Below are 11818 nucleotides of genomic sequence, written 5' to 3'. Positions count from 1 at the left end.
AAGACAATGAAGAGAGATTTGAAGATTTGGCCTGCACATTTGGAGTGATGTAGCTACAAGACAAAGCATGCTGGAGCCACCAGAAGCTAAAAGAGGCAGGAATGGATCCTGCCCTAAAGCCTCTGGAGGGAGTATGACCCTGCTGACACCTCCATCTGAGCCTTGTAGCTTTCAGAACTGTGAAACAGTACATTACTATTGTTTTAAGCCACACAGTTTGTGGTATTGTTACAGCACCTTTAGGAAACGAAATGCAAACACCACCTTTTATCTGGATCACATCAGCCTCGTAACTGCCTTCTTGGAGTCCAGTCTGCCTCTCTAATCCACTCTTCACTCTTAATTTTCCTTAACTATTTTGCATGTTTTTTTAAAACTTTCTATAATCAGTGTCCTCTGTCACCACCAGAGCTTTAGTTGCCATTAATAATAATAGTAATAGCAATGTTCTCTATGGTGAGTGTGTTTTTGTGCTGAACACTGTATAGAAAGTACCAGCCCTGGCTGCTGTGGATCAGTGGATTGAGCACCAGCCTGTGAACCAAAGGGTTGCCGGTTTGACCCCCAGTCAGGGCACATGCCTGGGTTGTGGGCCAGGTCCCGGTTGGGGGTGTGCAAGAGGCAACTGATTGATGTTTCCCTCCCTTTCTTTCTCCCTCCTTCCCCCCACCTCTACAAAGAAATAAATAAGTAAAAAAATACATATATATGTAATAAAGAAAGTATCATATGACATCCTTGCAGTGACACACTGAGGAGACGTTACTATTCTTAGTGAACAGAGGAGAAAACCGAGGCCCACAGAAGTTAAACCGCAGCCCGTGTGAGCGGCAGTCCTGTATGCTCCACACTCAGCTCTCAGCCATCTGCTTTCGTGTTCAGTACGTGCCCCCTTCCCAGCACACTGGCCTAGCTGCCGGAGAGCCTTGTCTCTCATCTGCTTGTCTAGAAAGTCCACATCCTTCCAGGCTCAGTGTACATACCACTAAAAATAAACACAACTAAAACTACACAGATTTTTAAAAATTAGAATCATTCTGTGAATACTATTTTGTAATGTTTTGGCTCAAAGGCGGCCCTTCCCTGAGGTTTTCAAGTTGTCCTATGTATATCGATTACCTCTAAGAGGACTTTATTTTATTTTATTATCATTATATATATTTTTTACATTTACAGTGGTGGTATTGGTTACCAAAGTAGAGAGGAAAAGGATATTTTACAATTGTGAGAATCAGCAAGTGTTCTCATTAAGGCAGTAACATTTCTTTTCATCTCAAACACCTTATAACTGGAATGCCCACATGACGAATATGTGTCAGCACAAAGTGTTTCCTCGATTCTCACATGCCCTTCATTTTCTGATTTACTGGTGCGCTGGGGGTAGGGAGTTGGTCGTAGACATTTTGCCCTTCCTCCCTTGTCTGACTAAAACGCGAAGCAATCTCAACTACTGTCAGGCCAGCTAGGGCCTGGGTGCATCCACTGAAGCAGCCGCCTGAGGACTGACTTCAGCCAGTGCCGACAGAAATCCTGTATTCTGTGTTTCCTCAGTAATATGCATGCCTTCTCTATGGGTCAGCTTCCCTACAAACAGAGGTTCCTGTAGCTGGAGCCAGGGTAGGGTAAATGCCAATCGGTAGATTAACCGAATGGCATTTACCAATAACCTTCTGAATACCAGGTCTACCTATGTCTCTCGTGGAAAAATACTGGATATAATTCTTTAAAATAAATTGGTCAGGAGGGTCCACATCTCTCAGACCAATATACATGGTACTTGGGAAAGAGCTGCAAGATTTGATTTAGGAAAATCCTCGGAGCTGTGGTACCTTGTCCTGTACTTCTCTGAGGAGAAGTAAAACTGGTTTTCCATGGAGATTTCCAGATGAAGTGGTGAGGGCATCAACCTAGATCACACAAAGGTCTAGGCAGTGGCAGGCATGGCCACTAATGGTACCAATTGCCAGGCTGTGGTCTCCTCCCGCCGTGACACAGCGGTAGCCACCTGACACTGCTCTACTAACTACCTCAGCCAGTTCGTGGTTGGCGAGGTCCCCTGAGCGAGGATTCACTATCAGGTTGTTGTAGAGATCATGTTTGGGGACTGGAGTGCAACTCAAATCTCCAAAGTCTTTCAGGTGGAAGCCCAAACTGGAGGGTCTTTTCTTACCAAGCCAGCTTCTCTAATAGCAGCAGGATCATATTCCACTCATTTTCTTTTCTGTCCCTGTGGGAATGGAGCTTTGATCAGAGCTACAGGGTGGATGGACTTTTTCAGAATGAAAGGCATTTGTGTCCAGAAAAGATGCGAGAAGCTGCTTCCTCTATGGATTATAAACCTAGAAGACAGAGGTTATGTTTCATACTATTTCTACATACTGCAGAGAATATGATTGGGCACATGGAACTCACACAATATAAACACCTTAATTTACCAAAAAAGGTTACTCAAGCAAAAAATATTTATCAAGTGGGAGTGGCTTCTCGGACCTCTTATTTAACAATGAACTGGGTTTGAGAGTTGGGCAAACTTAACAGAACACTTCCCGTTAGTTTGGAATAAGCCTCTGAATTCAGAGAAAAGATGTTGCTACTTACTTGCGGCTAAACATGGGGTAATCCTCTAAGCCTCACTTTTCCAAATGTATAGATGAAAAAAGTGTGTGCTTGCGTACCTTATTCTTTCAACTCCCTCTTGTGTGAGAATCAAGTGAGATAATGTTCAAATGATGTAACACATGCAATCACCCCCCACAAACTAAGCTATGTTATCACTTCTCTTTCTAACCTTGTTGCCCTGTGTGAAATGTGCTCTGAATATGCTTAAAATTTGTCCCCGCTCATTGATGGCATTCACTTCTTGGTAACATTATCTAAGATTATAGACTCTAAATTGTTAATGTTTGTATTAGTTTTAAATATTCATTTTTAAACAATATGTAACTTCTAGAATTTTAACCATATGTACAATTTTTAAACTTAGTTGTAGTGTTTACTGTTAGTCCTTAGCCCCCTTAAACCATGACTTCCTTATTCAAATTTTTGAATTCTTTACTTTGTGAACATCTCAAGTAGCTGTTTTAGGAAATACTGGGTGTAGTAAATCTTTGAGTTCTTTAATATCTGAAATTTAAAATGTCTTTTATATTGAGGTTGACAGATAAAATACATGACACCCCGTTACATTTGAATATCAGATAGACAATGAATGTGTTTTAGTATAAGTATGTAATATTTGGACATATTTATATTAAAAACATATTCATTGTTTATCTGAAATTTAAATTTAACTGACTGCCTGGTATCTCTCTTTATTTGCTAAACCTGGCAATCCTATTTTATGTACAACTATTTAACTGAGTACAGCATTCTTGACTTACAGGCTTTTCCTCTCAAAACTCTGAGAATGATGTCCTGTTATTTTCCAGCCGTCACTGTAGAGTCTGTTTTTGCTCCTCATTGGGCAACCTTTCCTTTTATCCCCCTCATTCTCAATGATTACAGGGAATTTTCTTTATTTTCATAACAAAGTATTTTTAAATACATATAAGAATTTCAACCCTTTAATTAGGGAAGTGGGGATGGCTGGGATGAGGGGGAGAGGTGGGGAGAAAATGGAGACAACTATACTTGAACAATAATAAAAAAATATGAAAAAAGAGACTTTCATAAGGCTTCCAGTCTCCTGAAATTATATTGCATATCTGGTAGCTACTCTTTCTGACTTATCTTAAACTTTCTTATCTCTACATTTTCTGTGTGAATTTGAACTTTTTGATGGTGTCAATTATGTATTTGTAGCTTTAAGTCTGTAATCCACAGAATAGTGAGAGGAGGTTGAAAAAACGTTGGCTGAAAGATCAAATGAATGAATAGGGGCTGAACATTAGAACGGGCCATAGATTTCTAAAAGTCCCATGCTTGTTGTAGCCAGGTCAATACACAGTAGTTACTGAACAATGTGAAGGAAAGATAAACCCTGGGGACAGTTCTTTGGCATAAGGAACGCTCGCAAGAACGAAGGCATGGGCATGGGTTCAAGGAAAAGGGAGATTTATATAGGTCTCAATTCCTGGTAGGGAGAATATGATGCAGAAAAATAATTAAGAATTGTAGATTATTAGGCTTTTATTTATTCAGAAGCAGAGTGAAGCTCGTATTTCACTTTGTCACCCTTACTGAGAGGCCCAGGAGCATGAGAAAAATACTGTTTCTCACTTTGCAGAGAATGACAACAAGTTGCCTCCCACCCACTAGCTGGTTAGAAGAGCAACATTCCAGCATTTAACAGAGCCAAAAGGCCAGTGGAAGCTCTGGGATGAGGTCCAATAGAGAGGTATGAAGGGTGACTGATTTATGAGGCCATCATCATGGTAGGAAGAGAATGAAATGCTTTTTGAAATAAGGCTGCAACTCAGAGTCAGAGACCTAATTTCTAGTCTCACACCTTGTCTGCAACCAAATCATGGTTAGACTAGGCCATGTAGCTCAGCTCTGCAGGCCTGATCCTCTGAAGAGTGAAGAGATCTGCCTCCTTTACTTTAATACCAGTCTCTTCCTGCTCTTCGATGACGGTAGCAAATAATTCACATGTCATGCAGTTCTGTAGGTGCTGTGAATAAGCTTTTCTTTTATTGCTTATACTTTAGCACAAACCCATTTTCTTTCGGGCAACAAGAATAATTAAATGACCACATACTGGCTGTTAGCCTCGGTCAGATTTCAGACAATTCTAATTTGGTTCCCAAATGCCTTACATTCCTTCATCCACTTACTGTTTTTTTCAGTCATGTGAATCTCCCATGGCATCTGATTTTCCATGAGAAGCTAGTCTTTAAGAATGAAGCAGCAACAATTACAACAGTCAAGCTCCCAGTTTTTTAGAATTCTACCCTAGAGTTATTTTCTTAACCTGAACTTGAGCTCAGCACCATTGCCAGGCTGTGAATCTGAATATGGGAACGCCGCCTTAGGGGTTTTCAATAGGCGTGTGTGTGTGTGTGTGTGTGTGTGTGTGTGTGTGTGTGTGTGTGTTGAAGGCCTGTATATAGACATATGATACAATGTTGATAACTGTGAGTTACAAATTGTGGAAATAAACTACAACCGGAGAAACTGGATCAGACCCAGTAAGGCATCTCTTCTCTTGCTTCTACATATTTGCCTTGATTGCAACCAAAGTCTTAGCATTTTTAATCCTTTATTGAAACTCCCTGGATGTTTTCTTGAATTGAGAGATTTAATCCTCATGAGACATCAGAGAGGACAACAAGGAAGGCACTGGTATCTGCCAGGTTGAGATGTTTGGCAACATTCAGGACCTGCTTACAGTGTCGTAGGGCAAAGAGGCTATTTCCGATTCACAGAACTAAGTCTTGCTTGTGTAGAACATCATTTCAAAGTGAGATATTTTACCACACAAATACAGGTCGAGGAAGACCCTGAAGGGCATGGCTTAGCTGTTAATGACACCATGAATATGCATGAAGGGAGGTCAGGCAGATGGCTCTGACATTAAAAAGAGATACAAATCATCTTTAATGGATTTGCCTGTAGTTATTGTAAGCAGGAACCTCAAAATGACATACATATACAGAATAAAACATGTATAGATGAGTTTTATAATTTTCTTGCCTTAGTAAGGAAAATAAGTAATCTGTCATCCAATTAAAAGTGAAAGAGAATGTGTGCATTACCGGATGACCCCAGACCACTTTAGTGATCACTGTTCCCTTTCTCTCTATTCCATTTCCCGTAACCAATTCTGTTGAGTAGAAAATACTTGAACAGAAAACTGCTGAATTTGGGGATATGTCACTTGGTTTTTCATTCTAGAAATTATTGTATATGGTACTGAAGAATCTTTTCAAAGCTAGGAATGTGGATGATTCTAGTGAAGTTAATTCTTACAACCAGGACTTGAACAGAGAATAGATTGGACAGACTAAGAGAAAGGACCTGGGCCAGAACACAAAGGTGTTGTCCAGAAAAGGTCATCAAGTATTGGAAAATCACAATGTACCATACAGATAGGAAGCAAAAGGCAGGCTAAAGGGACATGCCATGCAATATTTGATGTCAGACTGGGCAGGAGGGCTCACATGCAAAACCAATTCTGGATGTGCAGGTCAGGTTTGGAGTATTGAAACAGGATTGGGAACAAGGGGGAAATCAAACTGCCTGGGCTTGATTCTGTAGCAGAGGATACCCACTGACATGAGGAGGAGATCCGGTGGTGGAAATCAAGCCTGCAAGGAACCTAATGACATCTGAGTAAGAATCTAGGCATGCAAGGTTCATGTTAGAAACTCAGACAATAAATGACTAGATGCAGAGAGTCAGAGTCAGACCAAAATGCTTGAGTTTCAGGAAGAGTGCCCAGACACGGCATGCCCAGGCAGGGGGTCAGACCCTATTACACAAAAACTGAGAACAATCAGCAAGTGATAATAGTACTAGTAATAATAAAATTAATAAACATAAATAACTATAGCTACCATGTACTGAGCAATTACCATGTACTGGGCTAAGTGCTTGACTCTTCCATGTTTTCTATTCTTATTTAACAGAGGAGAAATGGAGGGCTAGAGAGATGAAGTATATGGTCAACGTGGCATAGTGCTAAGTAGCAGAGCTTGGATTTGAACCCAGATTTATCTCACTCCCATGTTCATAAGAATTTCCATCTTCAGGATGTCTCCTGATAGATGCTTCCTCCCTGAGGTTCTGGGGAGGCCTAAGCAGAGAGAGAATATAGGTAGACCTCAAAAGCAGATCAGCACTGATCCCAAAATTAACATAAATAAATATCTAGTCTGATTATGTAAAAAAAATTCTAACCTAAAAACTCCCTGAAAAGTAATGACCCCCCATCCTGTGTATGACATTGGTGAAGATCTTTATAAAATCTATTTCTGTTCTGAGGATACATATAAAGTAATTAAAATATAAAGTGATATTGCTGGGGACCACATGATGGGATGGGAACTCTCTCTTTTTAGAAAAATTATATTTTATTGATTATGCTATTACATTTGTCCCATTTTTTTCCCCTTTACCATCCTCAACCCAGCACCCCCCAATCCTTCAGGCAATCTTCACACCATTGTTCTTGCCCATGGGTCATGCATAGGTTCTTTGGCTTCTCCATTTTCTATACTCTATTTTACACCCCCAAACCTTCTGTAACTGCTTATTTGTCCTTCTTAATCCCCTCACCTCTTCACCCATCCTCTCCCACATGCCTTCCCATCTGATAACTACCAGAATGCTCTCCATATCCGTGATTCTCTTTTTGTTCTTCTTGTTGGCTTAGTTTGTTTTTTAGATTCAGTTGTTGATAGATATGTATTTGTTGCCATTTTATTGTTCATAGTTTTGATTTTCTTTTTCTTAAATAAGTTCCTTTAACATTTCATATCATAATGGTTTGGTGATGAGAAACTCCTTCAGATTTTTCTTGTCTGGGAAGTACTTTATCTGCCTTTTGATTCTGAAGGATAGCTTCACTGGGTAGAGAAATCTTGGCTGTAGGCCCCTGCTTTTCATGACTTTGAATATTTCTTGCCAATCCCTTCTAGCCTCAGAAATCAGCTGACAGTCTTATGGGAACTCCCCTGGAAGTAACTAACTGTTTTTGTCTTGCTGCTTTTAAGATTCTTTATCTTTAAACTTTAGCAGTTTAATTATGATGTGTCTTGGAGAGGGCTTCTTTGCATCCATCTTGTTTGGAACTCACTGTGCTTCTAGGACTTGCATGTTTATTTCCTTCACAAAATTAGGGAAGTTTTTTTCATTATTTTTTCAAATAGATTTCCAATTTCTTGCTCCTTCTCTTCTCCTTCTGGCACCCTTATGATGCAAATGTTGGATGGATTGAACTTGTCCCAGAGGCTGCTTACACTATACTCATTTTCTTGGATTCTTTATCCTTCTTGTTGTTCTGGCTGGTTGTTTTTTATTACTTGTTTTCCAAATCATTGATTTGATTCTTGGCTTCATCTACCCTACTCTTATTTTCCCTATAAATTGTTCTTTATTTCAATTAGCGTATCCTTGTTTCTGAATGGATCTGTTTTATGCTGTTGAGGTCCACACTACGTTCCTTGAACATCCTTAAACCGTGTTTTGAACTCTGCATCTGAAAGAATGCTTATCTCCATTTTGTTTAGGTCTTTTTCTGGAGTTTTGATTTGTTCTTTCATTTGGGCCATGTTTCTTTGTGTCTTCATTTTGGCAGCCTCCCTGTGTTTGTTTCTATGTATTAGGTAAAGCTACTATGACTCCCTGTCTTGGTAGCATGGCCTAATGCAGAAGAGTCCAGTGGCATAGCTGCCCCTATCAGCCAAGCTCATTACTCAAGATGTGCCCTTTGTGTGGGCTGAGTACCTCCTCCTCATGCATTGAGCCTTAGTTGCTGTTGGCAGGTCAATAGGAGGTATTTGCTTAGGCCAGTCAGCTGCAAGTATTGGCTGTGACCACTGACCACCAATCTCTGTCCTCTGTGGAGGACCAGCTGTGCAGGGGCAGGGTAACAGTGCTCTGATGTGGTCTGTAGCTTTCCACTGGATGCACTGGCCCCGGGGGTTCCCGGGTGGTACAGGCCAAGGTCGGCCCCTACCTGTGTTTTGCCCGGGGCCACCCCGCCTGAGCTATAAAGCAACCTGAGATTACTGCTACTTATTCAGAGCTTGGAGATTCCCAGGCAAAGCCAGCCTATGAATCTAGGCTGTTTGCTGCTAGTGCCAGGTCTTGGGCCACTTAGCAAGAGATATGGGGGCTGGTGGTCACTGGGACTGGCTGTTGCTTATTTGAGAGGATTTAGGAAGTTGTGAAGCATGAGCGAAGACCAGCCATTCATAGAGAAAAGCAGCTTGGGTGGGCCTGTAAACTGGGTGAGACATAGTCTCTGGGGATCTTCACGGCAGGGCAAACAGTGTTAGCCATGCTGATGGAGACTTAGATATAGAACCAGCCTGCCAGCTCTGTGGCTCTGTGGTGGGAGGGCTCAGAAAAGGAACAATGGCCTCTGCGCATCTTTCTGTCAGGGAGAAAGCTGTCCCCAGCTTTCACCTGGATGCCAGACACTTCAGTTTCTCCCTGTATGTCATTGGTGTCTTTCAAGCTGCTACCCTGTTGCAGGAGCCCAGAGTGAGTGAGTCTGAGTAAGTCCATGTTGAAGAGGAACTTCTTGGGACTCCAGAAGTTTTTTCTACTGACTCAATCCCCACTGGTTTTTGCAGCCAGAAGATATGGGAACCTACTTTCCTGGCTGGGGGACCTGTGTGGGGCTGGGACTCCTACTCCGGAGATATCCCTCCAGAATCTTTATCCACAACACATGGATGTGGGACCAGCTGGTTCCACATCTCCACCCTTCCTCCAGTCTGGGTGGATATGGTTTCTTTAATTCCATAGTTTTCACACTTCCATTCAACTCAATTTCTGATGCTTCTGAGTGATGGTTCTATATTTTAGTTGTAATTTTGATATGGTTGTGCGAGAAGACAAGACACGTTTACCTATGCCACCTTCTTGAGTGGAAGTCCCCCCCCCAAAAAAAAAAATGGAATAGGAACTCTCAAACACTATTTGTTTTGGGTTAAGTTGAGTCCTTGAAAAGATGTATTGAGGTCTTAACCCCTAGTAACCTATGAATGTGATGTTATTTGGAAATAGGGTCTTTGCAAATGGTCAAATGGAGATTATATTGAATTAGGGTGGGCTCTAAATCCAAAGATTTTTGTCCATAAGGAAAGAGAGATCGGGAGACACACAGACACACAGGGAAGAAGTCCATGTGAAGATGGAGGCTGAGACTGGAGTAATGGTGCCATGCCAAGGAACACCATAGATTGCTGGCAACCTCAGAAGCTAGAAGAAGCAAGAAATATTCTTCCCCTGGAGCCTTCTGAGAAAACATGGTGCTGCTGAAATCTTGATTTAGAACTCTGGCTTCCAGAACTGTGAGAAAATAAATTTCAGTTTCCAGTAATTTGTTACTGCAGACTCGCTGAGCAGAGGGGAATTGATAAAATCTTTGTGAAAGCAATTCAATGGATGTATCAGAACCTTAACAATTTATATTGTCGGGATTCCTATTTTTAATAAAGTATTGTTTATTAAATGTTGTTTATAAAATGTTTTTTATTTTTGTTTATAAAATGTTTGCATATTGAGATATAAAAAACCTTTATTCACAATAAATTGTTGCATTATGTGTAATATGTTTTCAAAAGAAAATAACTTAATAGCTAATAAGAAGGAATGATTAAGTAGGCTATGATATACCTACAGGATAAAATGTTATACAATCATTAAGACATTTTAACAACAGTGTTTAGTAACATGGGAAAATGTATGTTATAATGTTAAAAGAAAAAATTAGGAAATAGAGTATTGAATTCAATATGATCATAACTCTACTAAAATATGCATGAGGAAAGGCTGGATGGGAGTATATCAAAAGATTAATAGCAATTATCTTTGGGTTTTGGGACTATGGGTGACATTTTTCTTTGTCTTTGGTATTTTAAAACTACCTTTAATGAGCATATGTTACTTTGTATAATGAGAAAAAAAGAGCTTATAAAGAAAACTTAGAGACATTATTAGAAGGTTAAAAAAGAAATATCAACTGAAAAGTCATATATAAACAATGGAAATCTGTTGTTGATACATTGATGATATATATTTGGGATAATACTTTTTAATGTTAACAAATGTTAATAGTGATTATATTTGTTTAGAGGTTTATAGCACCTTATAGAGCTTATAATATACAAAACATTTTCATTCAACATCTATTATCTCATTTGAGTCTTTCTTTTTAAAGATTTTATTTTTAGAGAGATGGGAAGGGAAGGAGAAAGAGAGGGAGAGAAACATCAATGTGTGAGAGAAACATAGAGTAATCAGTTGTCTCTTGCATATGCCTCAGCTGGGGACCGGGCCTGCAACCCTGCATGTGCCCTGACCAGGAACTGAGTCTGCGACCTTTTGCCTTGAGGAATGACGATCAATCAACTGAGCCACACTGGTCAAGGCTCATTTAAGTCTTAAAAATTGCAAAACATTTTCTTCCCTCATGTATTATCTCATTTGGTAAATAAAACAAGTCTGTGAAGACTAGGTATTGTTACACTTATTTTAAGGAGGATGCTGAATCCAGGGATGCTGGTAGAATGAATAGTATAGGATAAAACTGAGTACATAGGACTTACAGGTTCTCCTTCATTACTGGCATTAGCAGGCTGGCCTCAGGTGACCTGGCCTCTGCCCCTCTTTTCTGCAAACTTCTGCCCAGTTAGCCCAGGGTTCCTTAACTACAAAATAAGGGAGATGCATGGAAGGAAACTTCTGCTTCCGAAATCTTATGATTCTAAAACCTGGGAGGTTTTGAAGCTGGAGCAGAAGCCTTGGCAGACTTTTATTTTTTTGATCCCCCTGATTTCTTCCCAGACATGATAACTTAAATCTCAATCCCTCAATCTCTCTCTCCCCCTCCCTATTTCTGCTCCAAGAGAAATTCCTGGACTGTCTTAATAAGCAGAGCTTCATGGGTGTGGATTTCATATTTTTCTAGCTGACCTCTCTTATCCACAGAGGCGGTGGAAACATTGACGCCTTCTCATGCAGTGATTTATTGATTTATTATAGTGTCTGAGTGACAGGGTGTAAGACCACACAGAATAGACTCCCAGCCTTTCTCTACGCTCCCTTGGTCCTGATAGCTTCTCATCAGACAGACGCTTCCCCAGTCTGGCTGCCTCCTCTCTCCTGCCTCCTGTTACCCAAATAATATAACCATAAAATTGAA

The 11818-nt window shown here is 40.4% G+C and overlaps 1 pseudogene; it reads right to left on the bottom strand.

The window, feature by feature from the left end:
• Nucleotides 1–1188: 1188 nt before the first annotated feature.
• LOC112309230 (arginase-2, mitochondrial pseudogene) lies at nucleotides 1189–10608 on the bottom strand (annotated as a pseudogene).
• Nucleotides 10609–11818: the final 1210 nt, after the last annotated feature.

This window comes from Desmodus rotundus, chromosome 3 (assembly GCF_022682495.2).
Source record: "Desmodus rotundus isolate HL8 chromosome 3, HLdesRot8A.1, whole genome shotgun sequence".
Lineage (NCBI taxonomy): Eukaryota > Metazoa > Chordata > Mammalia > Chiroptera > Phyllostomidae > Desmodus > Desmodus rotundus.
The sequence above is the reverse complement of the archived record's forward strand: the minus strand, read 5'-3'. Positions and strand labels throughout refer to the sequence as shown.